This window comes from Athene cunicularia (assembly GCF_003259725.1).
Source record: "Athene cunicularia isolate RWA chromosome 2 unlocalized genomic scaffold, athCun1 chr2_part1, whole genome shotgun sequence".
Taxonomy (NCBI): Eukaryota; Metazoa; Chordata; class Aves; order Strigiformes; family Strigidae; genus Athene; species Athene cunicularia.
Genome location: NW_020799095.1, coordinates 122,445,515 through 122,459,903, shown reverse-complemented (window position 1 = coordinate 122,459,903; position 14,389 = coordinate 122,445,515). Strand labels below are relative to the sequence as shown.

At 38.4% G+C, this 14,389-nt stretch overlaps 1 protein-coding gene across 1 annotated transcript in view; it reads right to left on the bottom strand.

The window, feature by feature from the left end:
* Window positions 1-14,389, bottom strand: part of STMN2 (stathmin 2) — a 41,487-nt gene that overhangs the window by 26,314 nt on the left and 784 nt on the right. The window lies entirely within an intron of this gene.

Here is a 14,389-nt window from a genome sequence, read left to right as displayed (position 1 = left end):
CAGAATGGCAAAGGTTTAGTTATGTAGTCTACTATGATCAAACAGCATCTTCCCCAGGTGTGAATCGTGCTTCAGGTTCTGCTTTAGCACAGTAAAACTGGATTACTACAGCAGGGTGTGACAGAGCTGGCTGCTAGTACTTCTTTTATTTTTCTGAATCTCATCCTCAGCCATGTGTGTTTGGAATGGTGGCATTTATTCAGTTTTTCCTAATGATGTCTTCAGAGGCTTCCACTGGCTTAATTCTACATCACCCTGATCCCTTTATATAAGCTCAACAAACTCTTTCTGGTCTTGCATCACCCAGCCATGCATCACCCACTGATGTTATATGTAATTTTATTCCACGGTGGCTGTGTCATGCCTAGAGAGCAATGACATAATTCTGGCATATTGTCAGTCTTTGTAATTGAAAAAAACCCAACCTGTTTCTTTACATCTGGACACAGTAGATCTTTCTGGTTTTGTACTGATATTATTTCAATTATGTTATGAAATCCCTACCCCCATCTTTGGTCTGAGATTACAGTCAAATTGTTCTAAGAGCCATACCGAGCTTCTCAGGAGAGCAAATTTTTAGCAGAATTACCCATGTTCTGAAAGCAATCCATTGAAACAGCACCAAGTAAAGGAATGGCCCAAAATGCTTCAGCAAAGCAGGCAATTAAGAAAGAAGGGGTAAAGAATCCAACTTTTTCTGTTTTCATCATTCAGGGAGTCTCAGCTGTTGTCGAGTGCCTCAGTCAATGGAACAGCGATGCACTGTTACAGTGCCAGTTTCTGTTAACAGATAGGCTGGTCCTTGCCATTTGACAGGGACCAGATAAACATGTGACTTTAATAGGACTGTAAGTCAGATACAAAATGTGACTTTTTTTTATAGCTCATATAGGGGTTGTAACCACAACCATCATTAATACACAACCTGTGCCATTCCAAAGTGCAGACATCTTTGATGTCTTCCAGTACTTTAAAAATTGTGCTTTGAACTGATGAAGGCCAAAATATTAGCTAGTCGTAATTTAAAGCTTGGGAAACAATAAGAAAATTCAATTGCAAGGTGCAATTTTTTTTTTTTCTCCTTGCCTGGGGCAAAGAAAATACTGAGGGCAATCAGCTAAGTAGCAATTTGTGTTTATACTGTATGGGATAAATGCAATTATAATTTGTAGTACGGTTGGACTCTTGATCTTTACATTCCAGTAATCAAATGCTTTCCTTGATTCCTGAGTCATATTTCAGAGTGCAGAACATATTGCAACTATTTTCACACTATCATTACCAGGAGAATCCATTTTAGAGACAATATGCTGCTGTAAGGGCTGTGGAGGGTACCCCTCAAACTAATAATTTCATATAGAGTAGAAACTCCATTTTATAGTGTCTGAATAGAAAACACATAGAAGCATTCATTATTTAGTTTATATATATGTGTATACATAAAAATGTGTATGTATAAAGCTTTTTTTACACAAGTTTATTGTTTGATTTTGAGCAATCTGTGTGTATTTAATGTACTTAACCCAAAACCAAATATGTGTAACTGTGTCTTTATGCTACACGTTCACTCTTACTGACTGTCATGACTACAGACTGAATGTCAAAACGCAAAAGAAAATGAGAGGATACAGTTTGAAAAATCTAATTTTCTTCTGGGTTTTGAATGGAATTTTAATTTTGTGGTACATTTTAAAATAAGAATGTCTCATCAGTTCTGAATAAAGGCATTAGTTTGCTTTCTGTACACAACTGCAAATGACATAAGTAAGAGGATTACTTAAAAATGATTTTGCAGTAATACAGACAATGGCATACACATTATAATTGTATTAATTCACAATAATATTTTAAATGTAAATTACTTTAGGTTTCTGTAAAAAACTGCTTGATATTAGATTTTGCCTGTCAACATAACTCATATTTGTGGCGGATTTTACTTTAAACCCAAGGAGGTGTGATAATGGAAACTGTGTTGCAGATGCCCTGATACTCTGGTTTATACTCTGGTGCTTTATAATATATGGCTTAATTTCCCTTTTTCATAAGAAAGTCTATAGAAATTAAAATGCTTTTCTAAAAATTTAATAATCTACTCAACTGGGTATATGTGGGAGCAAGGGGCTGTATTTATTTAATTACAGGATATTCCAAAAGACTGAATTTCTGGGTTTAGAGACATTTAGACTGTAACTTAAGAAAGTTTCCCTAATGTAGAAAGCCTATCAAGGGTGTGTCTATCCTCACAGAAATCCTTTGGTTCAAAAATAGTATCTTTAAGCTTTGAAGGACTTTGAAAGCCCTGCACAGCATAAGCAAAAATGACAGCAAATTCCTGATTGAACATGTTGATACAAAGTAGATTCTGTAAAACTCACCTTTTCATTTGGCTTATCTCCTAACAAGTGGGCTGCAGAATGATTAAGAAAAATATCTTTTGGCAGGTTCCCAAATCTAGAAACCGAGGCTATGTCTAGACATTTCATTGTTCAACATGTTCACTGTGAAAATCTATTTTCACAACATTTAAAGACATAAGATAATTTTCTGCTATTATTCTACATAATCCTGAAGAGAGTACAAATGCCCAAGTGAGATTTCAGATGATGTTTCAGGGAGTGGCTACATAAACCCGTAACTGTCAATGCTGAAAGATAAAGTCTAAGCACCAAAATAAGAATGGATACTGGGGCAGTGACTTTTTAAAAAATAAATTTACAGAAATAAATTTGGCATCTGTAGGTTGGCTCTGTAAGTCTCACAAGGAATAGGGTTTTTGCTGTTTCTTCCACCTTTCCTTTAAAGGTCAGACTAGGAAAATGCAGAGAGGAAGCAGGCCAGAAGCATCATTATGTGTGAATCAACAGAAGGGGAGGTCGTGTTCACCAGTGGTTGAAGGTATTTGGTGCTGTGGAGCTGCACCTGAGGTACTGCACCCAGTTTTGGGCCCCCTAGCTGAAGAGGGACATGGAAGAATGGGTGAAGGAAGGCTACCAGGAAGGTGAGGGACCTGAAGCATGTGGCCTATGAAGGGTGGTGGAGGGAGAGAGGTTTGTTTAGTTGGGCAAAGAGGTGGCTAAGGGACAATATACTAGCTGCTTACAACTATTTGAAGGAAAGATCAATGCAATGACAGACCCAAACTCTGCCAGGTAACACAAGAAGGAACAACAGCCACAGGATGGTCTCACAGCTTGTGAGATCATCCATTCAGAAGCTGGCTAGCTGAAGTTGTGATGGTCCATCTTCAAACAGGGCAGGCTAGATAACATCTAGATGTCCTTCCAACCAGATTCTCCACAGTTTAATTCCCAGAGCGAGCTCAACTTTATGTGTGCTGTTGTGGGAGGGAGGGCTTGCTAGCAACTTACAACCCCAGCTCCACTTTGTTATTCATATCTTTTTGTGCTTGCTACCACAACAAAAACTTATCTCATCTCACTGGCCCTCTGCACTACTGCTACCATTCAAGATTTGTGCTTTAGCTGCAGACTCTTGGTGAGTTCATCCCCAGCACATTACAGAACCAGATTGCCCGGGCTCCTTTCCCGGCTCTTTCCCCAACCACTCACTCACTGCCCTCCATCCCACCTCCCTTCTTGCTGAAGAACCTCATGGATTCCTTTTGTCACGTTCCAAGAGACCTTGTTGGGGTAGCACCAGGAAGAGACCCCAGCTGTTCAGCTGCTGGACTTCAGATGAGACAATCACCATCAGCCACTTCCCCAGTCACCCCACCTCTTTTCTGAAATGCGGTCTTCCAAGTACCCTTTCAGATCTGGTAAAAATGCTCTCAGCATTTTAATCTTGCTTGCAAAGCAAGCAATAAGCCATTCAGAATAGACATAGGCAATAAAAAAGATACATAAAAGAAAATAAAAAGAATTATTGTCATTATTCTTTTAAATTTTGGCTTTGCTTCACTGAGAAGATTTTGTATAGCTCGCAGTCTAAATGATCATTTCATTCTTGGAACCGTTGCAAATAAAATAGCAGTCTGGTCATCAGTGAGTATTAACTTATGTAGCAAAACAAATCTGGTGTCTCTGCAAGTTTTGTTATTGAGCAAAACCATAAATCATATAGGAAATACAGCATGTGGGTATAAATGTGACTATTTTAATCAGAAATTGGCACAACTGAAAATATTTATATAGGTCAAACTGAAGACCTAGTCTAGACCATAAAATAAATCTGAGAGATTTATTTAATTGGACATTCTGCTTTTTTAGTAAAACTGATCTAGGCAGTGACAACAATCAGTGAAGTGACTTGTGTGAAGTGATGGATAGAGACTTCAATAACCTTGACTTCTGCTAAGTAACAAGCATTTTCCAATTTGTCACATCCTTTCTTAGCCTGAGAAAAAATGTATGCAAAGCATGTATGCTAAAATAAAGCTTCAGCCTGAGCACTCACTGAGCTGTGGCTATTTATCAGTGGACCTCTAGAAGCCCATCTAGAAGATATGGTCCATGTCCTGTTATCATTCTACTGTCATAAACTTCTCCTGACTCCCAGTAAAATTAATTACAATAGTTTGAAGTTTTGTCAGTCCTGATCTTGAGCTGATTAATACTGTTTTTCTAGCAATCAGATAATTTGTGGATGAAATCCCCAAAAGTTCTCTTTGTCTTTTCATGCATTTAAGTTTTATCCAATTAATGCTTTCTGGGGGGCTTTCTAAAATGGAATTTTTGAGCTATTCATCACATATTTGTTATTCTTTGGCTTTCAGATTTTTTCTGTATGATCTTTAACTAAACTAACTATGCAGCTATTATTACTAATTACCTGATTTATACTTTTACTATTGTATCCTGTCTTGTCTTTATGCATATATTCAAACAATTGATTGCCTCCATTAAGAAAATTATGATACCGCTCAACAGCATATTGCTAAAATTTATCACAGTTAGGCATAGATTATAAATATTATTAAGCATTTTAATCAGAATGTGTGTAAAATGAATGAAGAAAAAAAGAAAAAAAAAAAAGAATATCAGCCTCTTCTTTGAAACCATGCTGATAGTGCAAAGAAATTAGTGTATTATTCAGAATTTATTAAATTGGCTGAGAGAACATTTGCTGGTGGGATATTTTTGTTACAATTCATGCTACAATAAAACTAGAACAAGAACCACCAGTCAGAGGAAGCAACCTGTGTTTTAAGTAGCTTTGCTCAAACCTGCATAGTAGAAATACATTGACTTTTGAAGATATAAAATTAATGCATAAATGTCTATGCTATGACAATTTATATGGACTTCCATTGCTCCCTGTTAAGTCTTTTACAATCCACCTGTTTTTCATCTTTCTCTTCTCATTCCCTCTTTTTTTACTGTTATTCAATTTAGTGATTTTTTTTCCTGTTCTGAAACATTACTGAAAATTTCTAGAACTCATTTGCTCTGTCAGTCTATTTATCTCTCCGTAACTAGCTATCTGTCTGTCTCTCTGTCTCTATTTTTCTGCAGTACCAGCCTCCACTCACACTGAAGAGGATCTCGATGAATTCAGAGACACCACTCTGCTACTAATTTAACCCTATGAGGAGCTGGTCCCTGCAGAGATGCTCCATTGTTTTCTGTGGGGCTCTGGTGTGAGGGCACTTGGCTCATTTAGAATAAAAAAGGATCTTCACTTGCAATAGCTAGATTTTCAGGGCACTGTGCACCAGCATATCCTAGCATCAACAGTCTGTCATTAAAGGCAAATCAGAACTTCTCCTGTGTTGTTCAGCCCATCCTTTATTAACAGACTTATCAAACTTCCAAGACTGGCTTGGCCGTCATTTTTTTCAGTATGTTCTAAAAGTAGCAGGACCTGGAGATATCCAAATTTCAAGTTATAACAGCCTGTTTTTTTCTCTTTTGTTGTATAATCAAATTCTTTTTCCCATATAAAAGTCTCCTTTCCTGTATAATCATATTCTCCTTTATTAGTGTAGCTGACTTTTATATGAATTTTCAAAATAAAGATGCTTCCTTCTTAAATTGATGCTTCGGGAGGTTTAAAGGGAGAAGGAAGGGGTTCATCAGATGTAAATCAATATGGGTCTACTACCCTAGACTTACACTTGGTTTAGAATCTAATTCTAGTAAGACTGGTGTTCCTGGCCTTTGCACATTTTAGCCACTTAAATGTGCAACCCATACACCACAGCAAGCAACTGCCATCTCCCATCTAGTGCCACTTTTTTTTCTTCCATTGCATTAGATAATATGGGAGTCTTCCTTCCACTGAACATCACTTTGTTAAATTACAAATTACAATGAATAGGCCTACAGTTGGCTAGAGGTTGGCTAGAGGGCTGCCTCTTGCTGATTTTTGGAGCAGCTTTTAGCAAAAATAATTTCAGTATTTCTGTGAAGATAACTAGGGAAAAATACATGCGTGTGGTAAACTTAACAAGCACTTATTTTATTTGTTTCAAAGGCTCTAGCACTTTATGCTAGAAAATCATTCCTCATTTGAAAAATCTGCCCAGGCCTGACTGTGGAGTAAATTATTGAAATATCTGATTTCAGGCTTCACCATGGCTTGGAGAGACATGTCTGAGATTTACAGCCAATTTCTTGGAAGACATTTTGTGCTGGACATGACTGACTCCACACAGGCCTCAACCACAGCTCCTCCTGGTTGCTGTGAACCAGAGGAGTGCTGGAAATTGGAAAAAGAAGAGGAAATGACTATCCTGTGGTCTTAATTCTTCCCATTCTGTCCCTGCAGAAGTGTGCAAGATTATCAGAAGAAGTGGGATGCATGAAGGGACAAGAGTTGAATCTGTCTGGTGGAAGAAATTGTTGAAAACAGGTGAACTAAAAAAAACAATGGGGGAAAAAAAAGTAAAGTCAGTCAGGATTATTGAAACTGGACCAAGAATGAGGGTGACACTATGACTGACTGAATAAAGAGATTAAGTTAAGAAGATGAGGGAAAGTGTACTAAGGAAATGGATGGGGACTGGAAATCAGTAGGTGGTGGAGATGGAGCAGATGGGAAACTGATGAGGATGGCAGATTGTTCAGAAGAAAGTTCAGAGTCATCTGAAATAGAAATCTGCCTGACTGCTATCTCAGACTTTTGTCTAATACGTAAATGGTATTAGAAGACTATAAAAATATTAGAGTAGCAGTTCAGGGACAGACTAAAGTCCATCTGATGTAATATTCTGTTTCCAGGACAGTTTTTCTTAATTTTTATTTTAATCTAGGAAATTATATGCATATATCCATATAATTACATAGAAATGTACTAAATGCAATCTTTATATTGTCGACTACTCCTGTTTGCTTCTCTATCTGCCTTGAATTTTCTGCCAGGGTTCAGGATTTATTTTTATTATTGCAATTTTTTACTCTTGACAGTTTTGTTCACATCTGTGTAGAAACCAGGATGCCGGCAGAGCTGAGACCTCTAGAATAGCATTGCCAAGCTACGCAAATTGATAATTACAATTTTGCAGTGCTTAAAAGTACCTTGGTCATATTTAAACCTGTTATTCAGGTCTCTCACGACTAGATGGTGAAATTCTTTACACTGTTAGTCTAACACAGTATGATTCTCTAAGTAAAAACATTTATCTTCTTAATGTTTCACTGAAAAAATGTGAATGCACTTCAAAAGGGAGTAACTTGAATCCACAATGCAGATTAAAATAAATATCTTACTACTACTTTCCTTAAGAAGTCATTATTGATATTTACTTAGAAAATAATGGTTTAGTGGTTGAACATTGTTTCCCCAGCAAGAAGCTATTTGCCTTGAGAACAAGTGCTTTCATGTAAAGCATACCTTAACTTAAACTAAATTCTCAGTTTTAGACTTCTATGCCTATCAGTAGTATAAAACACATACATTGTTATTTTTTCTTTACCTAAGAAATTCCCTAAGGATTATAAAAAGTACCTGAGTATCACAGAATGCTAATACAGTTTTAGAAGGAAAGTTGCTCTGTTTCCTAATCTGATCAGTATGGATTTTTAAAATTTCTGTAACATCAGGGCATTGTTGCACAGTTCCATGCAGTATGGAACATAACCTCACATCAAAACTCTGAGATAAGTATGTAAGATTATCCCCATCTTAATAAAGAGAAAGACAGGTCATAAAATGATTAAGGGACAAATCCAATAAAGGAGCTAGGTGCCTAAAATGGTATTTAAGAAAAATTCAGGCTTCTAAATCCAAAACGCAGATTCTGCAAATTCCTGCATGGCTGCAGAGAGGTCATGAAAATCTGTAAATACCACAACTTGTGCTCTTCAAATTGGTGGTGCACTGTAGGGTGCTACTTCGTTGTACAAGCAAGGGTGCCTCAGACTCGAATTATTTAATCCCTTCACATTGGATATTGGTGTTCTTCCAAACCAGACCCCATCCCCTGAAGAAATCTGTGTAGCCTATTTCCTGAGAACATGTGGCACACATAGATACGACAGGGTCCTTCATAAATGCAGGGACAACCACTAGTTTCTTTTAAAGTGCAGCTGAGAGGACACATTGCTGGCTGTCTTGCTCCTGCCCTTTGGGACAACTGTCTACAGCGAGCACCTTTGACTAGGAAATGTCAGAGCTGGGTTCAATCTCTTTCAGAAATGAGGGGATTCAAGCTGAAGGGTCCTAACTGCCACCCAAAAAAGCTCAAGCTTTATTTTCTGCTCCCACAGTTTTGTTTTGTTGTATCATACAGAGCCCAGCGATAGTCCTGCAAGCCAGGGCTTCCCAGTTACCAGGTGGAGGTCATCCTCGCTCCTGTGTGCTCTCTTGTCCTCTCTCCAGTGTGATGCTCTTCCCAGGGGAGGGTGGGAAGGGGCCACAGCTTCGTGGCTCTTGTGTTCTCTGGGGCAGGGGGACACGCAGGGGCAAGTGACACCAAATCCCAGCAGCACAGTTGGAGGCCAACCACCAGCTTGCTGAGAGGCAGGAGTGCACCCATTGCCACCTCTTTTTCCTCCCACAATTAAGGAGGCCGAAGCAGGGCTTCCCTGCAGCTGTGAGTGAAGTGCCCAAGGGACAGCTGATGTCTCACCATTCCCCCCGCACTTCCCGCCGGGTCACTTGAGTGATGAGTACGTTCACTCGGGGCAGACCTCAGCAATGTGCTGCTCGACCATAGTCACAGGCAATGACCTCTCCCCATGTGTTGTGAAGGTACAGTCACAACTGTATCCCACCACGGGTGCCTTGGAGCTTTACTAACTCTATCCTCAGTCACCTCCCTAAACTAAACCACCTGCTTGGGGCAAAACTAATAAAAAATTATATTTTGTGATTCTGTGCGTCCACACAATAATTGCTACAACAGTGATAGGTTTTGTGTATTAGAATGAGTACATAAATGATAATTTGTTTATGAACTTCTTGGATTAGACAGCTATACCTTCAAAAATACATTTCTAAATATTCAGCAAAGCGTAATGTTTTGTGCAGATGCTGTGCATCAGTTTAACTGCACATCCTGGCAGAAAGCTTAAATTCACTTCATTTCTTAAATTATGCATTAGCAGACAGGAAAAGTAAAACATAATAAGTGGAAGAGAAAATGAAGTAATTACAGAGCAGCTCTGTGTGCTGGTATTGCTTAGACACACGACATCTTGAATATTTTGTTCCCAGGAGCCAGCATGTCTGCATCAGTCCATTTTTTTTTTTTTTTTGACTGAGGATGCAGATCTGTGCAGATTGAGGTCTCCAAAGCAATTTTTTCTGGTTTTGGAAAGTCCTGAGCAACTAGAGCAATAGATACTGCCTGCACTGTAGTCATGGGTGCCCAGCACCTTGCAGGACTGAAGTACATGTCCCACACAGAATTGCTGGCTGATGTTCACAGGGAGACTCACACTTCCAAGTGGGATCAACTATTTTTAAACTGAATGAAAACCAGCAACATCTCAGACTGTATCCAGAGAATTCATAGCGTGAGGATTGTGTGTAGCCTAGAAAGAATTGTGAATAGCAGCCATTCCTCCAAATCAGCTACAAATTTCTGTGTCCCCATGGGCGAAGGATCAGCTGATTGTGCTGAGGGCGGTGGCTGAACTCCATTGGCTCCTGTGAGGCAAGACTGGTTTGCAAAGTTGGTTCATCTATCATCCATTTCATGCATACTGTTGAAGAAGACATGTTCTCTACAAGCCACACAATGACAGCAACAGTTTCTGTTTATAAAGGTGACTTGAATGGAGAACTAACCTTGGATTTTTGAAGGCAGTTACTGCAGAGGTGAGCACTGCTGGTTCGTGACGTGACATTTGTTCCTCCTTAAAGCATTGGGCAGAACTACTGAGAGTGCCAGGCTTTGAAGCATGCTAACATGAGTCAAAAGGTAAATGTACTCCACATACAGCCTGAGGTGGAACACACTCTGCAAGAAGACTTGTTGGAGGACTTCACTTCCAGCTGTGTTGTTGCCCACTGGTCACAGGGTTGGGAGCTACCGTCAGGCCCTTACATCCAAGTGGTGACTTTCTTGCTGTATAATCTTTAGCAAAGCTTTTAGTGAGTTAATTTTCCAACGGTATCAATTATTTGGAGTGACACCATTTTAGGATGCCTACTTTAAGATATCTAGGGCTTTATGTTTTTCAGGAGTGCTCAACATCTCTTGTTCCTTTTGACTATGGACTAATAAGGTAGTTAAATTAGACCTCCATGAAAATGCTGCACAGGTCAAGTATTGCCCAGACCAACCTATCATGGGAACCCTCTGATCTCAGTGCTTCAGACTACATAATAATGCCTACTTCTCACAGAAGGCTCTTAGGAGAATTAATTAGTTAATTTTGTACAGTCTTTGAAGGCTAAAATGCTATCTAAATATATTGCAGGATATGAGTGCCCCATCTCTCTTCTGTAATGAGGTTTTTTAATTAATGCTATTAATTTGAAAATGGAGAATTCTTTTCTAAAGAAATTAATCTAAATGTCACCTGAGAAAAATGTAACCACGAGGTTAGATTGCACACTTATTTATAGTAAAAAATAGGTGTGCAAAATATAATCTAGAGAAATGTACTATTGTAGAACAAATACCAAAGATTTTTTTTTTTTTAATTCCAGGCTTAATTAATTAATTAAAGGAAATTAAAATTGACAAAATCAATATGAATGCAGGAATACATTATTAAATAGGAAAGTCTAAGTCTAAATAGAATTTGCATTGGGATAAAAAGGTGATGGAGGTGGAGGTGAGAGAACATTTTGGAAGTGTTCAAGCTGCTGAATTTTATTTTTATTTCCTCAGCATGTTATGGGATCTCTTCCATAAAATGATGGAATAGATGACGCTCCATCCTCCTGCCTGTACACTTCAACAGGGTAAGTAAAGAACTGCTAGGAGGCAATATAAATTCTTAGCCATATGGACTGTTTTTAAAATTAATACTGCCTCAATTCTCAATAGCAGGAAGAATAATCTGCTCTTTAAATCAGGGAAAGAATATGAATAGGTGTTAACCTTCAGTTCTCTAGTGAATTGTACTTGCCAGCAACTTTATATTAGCTTAGTAGTCAAAATTCTCAGAAAAAAATAAACTAATTGAAATGTTTCTTCTGATAAATCTTGATAAAATCTGGAATAATGGTGTCTCAGTCAAATCATATTTCTGCTAACATTATGAGACAATGAACTCTTTTCTGAATCTTGTCTACATTCATTTTCATCCTAATTTCCTATTTGTCTATTCAGATATGTAATTTACTGACAGTTGAAAATAATTCAGTCCTGATTTGTGTTCATTTATTTATAAAAGGGAAAAAAACGTATTTATTTATAAAAGGGGAAGGTTAAAACCTTCTGCTAAACCTGCAAAATACAGAAAGGAGCATGTTCAGTCCAAATTCAACCTGGCACTTAGCCATATGTGATTTAACCTGAAGCTTGTTGCTGCCATTGATGTCCAGGTGACTACTCACGTGCCATTGTCAAAGATCAAGCAATTGTTTGAGTGTACTGGCAGATCAGAGGCAGAATTCTTATGCCTCTGCAGTAAAAAAGCCTAGTTATTAAAATAATTGAACCAGTTAAACTCAGCAACCTTACACTTATTTATGACTTCATATGTATGTTTACATACCAGATAAACCATAATGCAGTCCTCAGTTAATATACAAACTCAGAAGTGACACTGCATCCATCAAGCTAAGTATCGAAGCCTGAGCTTGTAACTAAAATGTAAATGACAAAGTAGAAGAACAGCTCTGAAGTACTTTTACAACAGTTTAATCAGTCTCACTGAGATATGCAAAGGAGGCAGTGTGGGGCTGCCTGAATTCCTCTATCCTCATAATCCCACCCATTAATCACCTCACAGAGTTCCTGACTATCTCAAAATGAGTCTGAACTAAAACAATTCTTTAACACACTATTAACACATATCCCATGTATTTCTATTAAACAACTTCCTATAAAATAAACAAGAATCTTAATCGGAACTGAGACTTTCTGTATGATATTTGTCTGAAAATGTTTTCGTAATAAATATCCTTTAAATCAAACACTGCAAGGAAACAATGAAATAATGGTTTCAGACACCATTTTTAGTTTCAGTGTCACCACTGGCTGCTTCACCCTCACACTGCTATGTACATACCCGAAGAAACTTTATCCAGCCAGGTACATGGCCTATCAGGTCTGTAGTGATCCCACCTTCTTATGTAACACCCATCCTGTATGGCAGGGAGCGTAAGGTATGAAGGAGTCCACCCCATACAATATGGATTTCACTTAGAAGATGGTGTCAAGGGCAGGATGCAATTTAAAAGCTCCCAGAATTCCTGTACAGCCATGTTGTATGAAATAAAAAGGCACACTTAAATACATAATCAATCAAACAACTAAATAAAATAAAGGGGGTGTGTGTGTTGTGTCTGATGTGCGTCATTCATATACTACGAAAAGAACTTCATAGGCATTCAGGATGTACTGAGCTGCAGAAGTTCTTGCAGCTGTTGAAATTCCTATGTAAGTCAAAGGATCTTTCCTTGAAAACCTTTTATTTAACAGAGCCTAAGAGAAAATGAGAAATAATTTTGCTTTCTGTGTCAGAATATAAACACAGGCTTATCAAGGTATTTAGCATCTGCGTAACCTGAGTTCTGTGAAGAGTTCTGTCCAAAGCCAATAGGACTATTCACATGCTCAGACTCAGACACCTGCTTAAGTGCCTTGCTGGACCAGGGCCAGAAACGTAATAGTGGGCCAGCTTAAGCTGATTAAAAATGTTCTGTTGGCTCCAGAGCCAGCAGGATCTAGCCTTTATTGCCACTTTGGAAAATACGGTGCTCAACAGGGGAAAAAAAAATCAGGCACTCTGTAGTTCTCTCAGTGGTCTATTGGGTAAAGCTTGAGTACAGAACAAATGCAGCTTATTTAGCACTAACTGGAAATGTGTGTGACTGAGAATGCATCTATTTTTCCACATCAAAATGAAATTTGTTCCCTTGAAGAAACTCTTGATATAAAGTGGCTTATTCTAATAGGCTGTCTAGATCCAAATTTTCTCTACAAATAATTACAAGGAAGAATAAGGTTTAAAGAAATGAAGAGAATCCTTAACCTTTGTGAGTTTAAAGAGGGAAGATGCTTTTACTAACATATTTTTCATTTTTAAATTGAATGCTGTTGTAGTCAGTATTTTTAGAAATATTAACTACATTGTTACATTGCTTTTTGATGCTTGTGTATGTAGCTTGTTAACCAGGTATCAATAGGCAAACTGGGGTGACACTGTCAATCCGTCTCTGGGCAAACCTAATGATTCCAGACATCCTCCTTAATGCAGAAACCTTTCTATTTGTGTGCTGCGAGATCATTAACCAAAGGCTGAAGGGCCCTTTCTTCCCTAGTGACAGAATTCCTAACAGGGCCTTCTGCAGTGATAAGTCTCCGACTGACTACAAATTATCAATACTGATTACCAGATTGCTGCAGTGGGGAGGGGACGGCGTGCTTGGCACTGCAGGGCTGGCCAGACTCCCACAGCCTTCGTCTCCCTTCTCTATTTGCCTCTACAGCTGTCTCTTGTCTTGTTCCCAGGGGTGCCACAGTCAGGTTAAAATGCTTTCAATTCACATCAGTTGTTCCTCGGGAGCAGAACATCAGCATTCAAATAAATAAATGTATAATGCGTCGGTTACAGGCAGTGCCAGGAGGATTCAGTGTAACTTTGTGCGACGTGATTAAGAGTGATAACAGAGTCTGCACAGAACGGGAATTTCAATGGGATTTGTTTCGTGGGGAAGGATCATAATTGCGTTGGAGCTCTCCATCCTTATTCTGTGGGATTTGTGCGTGCATGATTTTAATGGTGAATGATTGTGAAAACTTGAATTTGAATGCGTCAAACGTAGGTCCTGCCTCATTCCCCCACCCAAAAAAAAAAAAAAA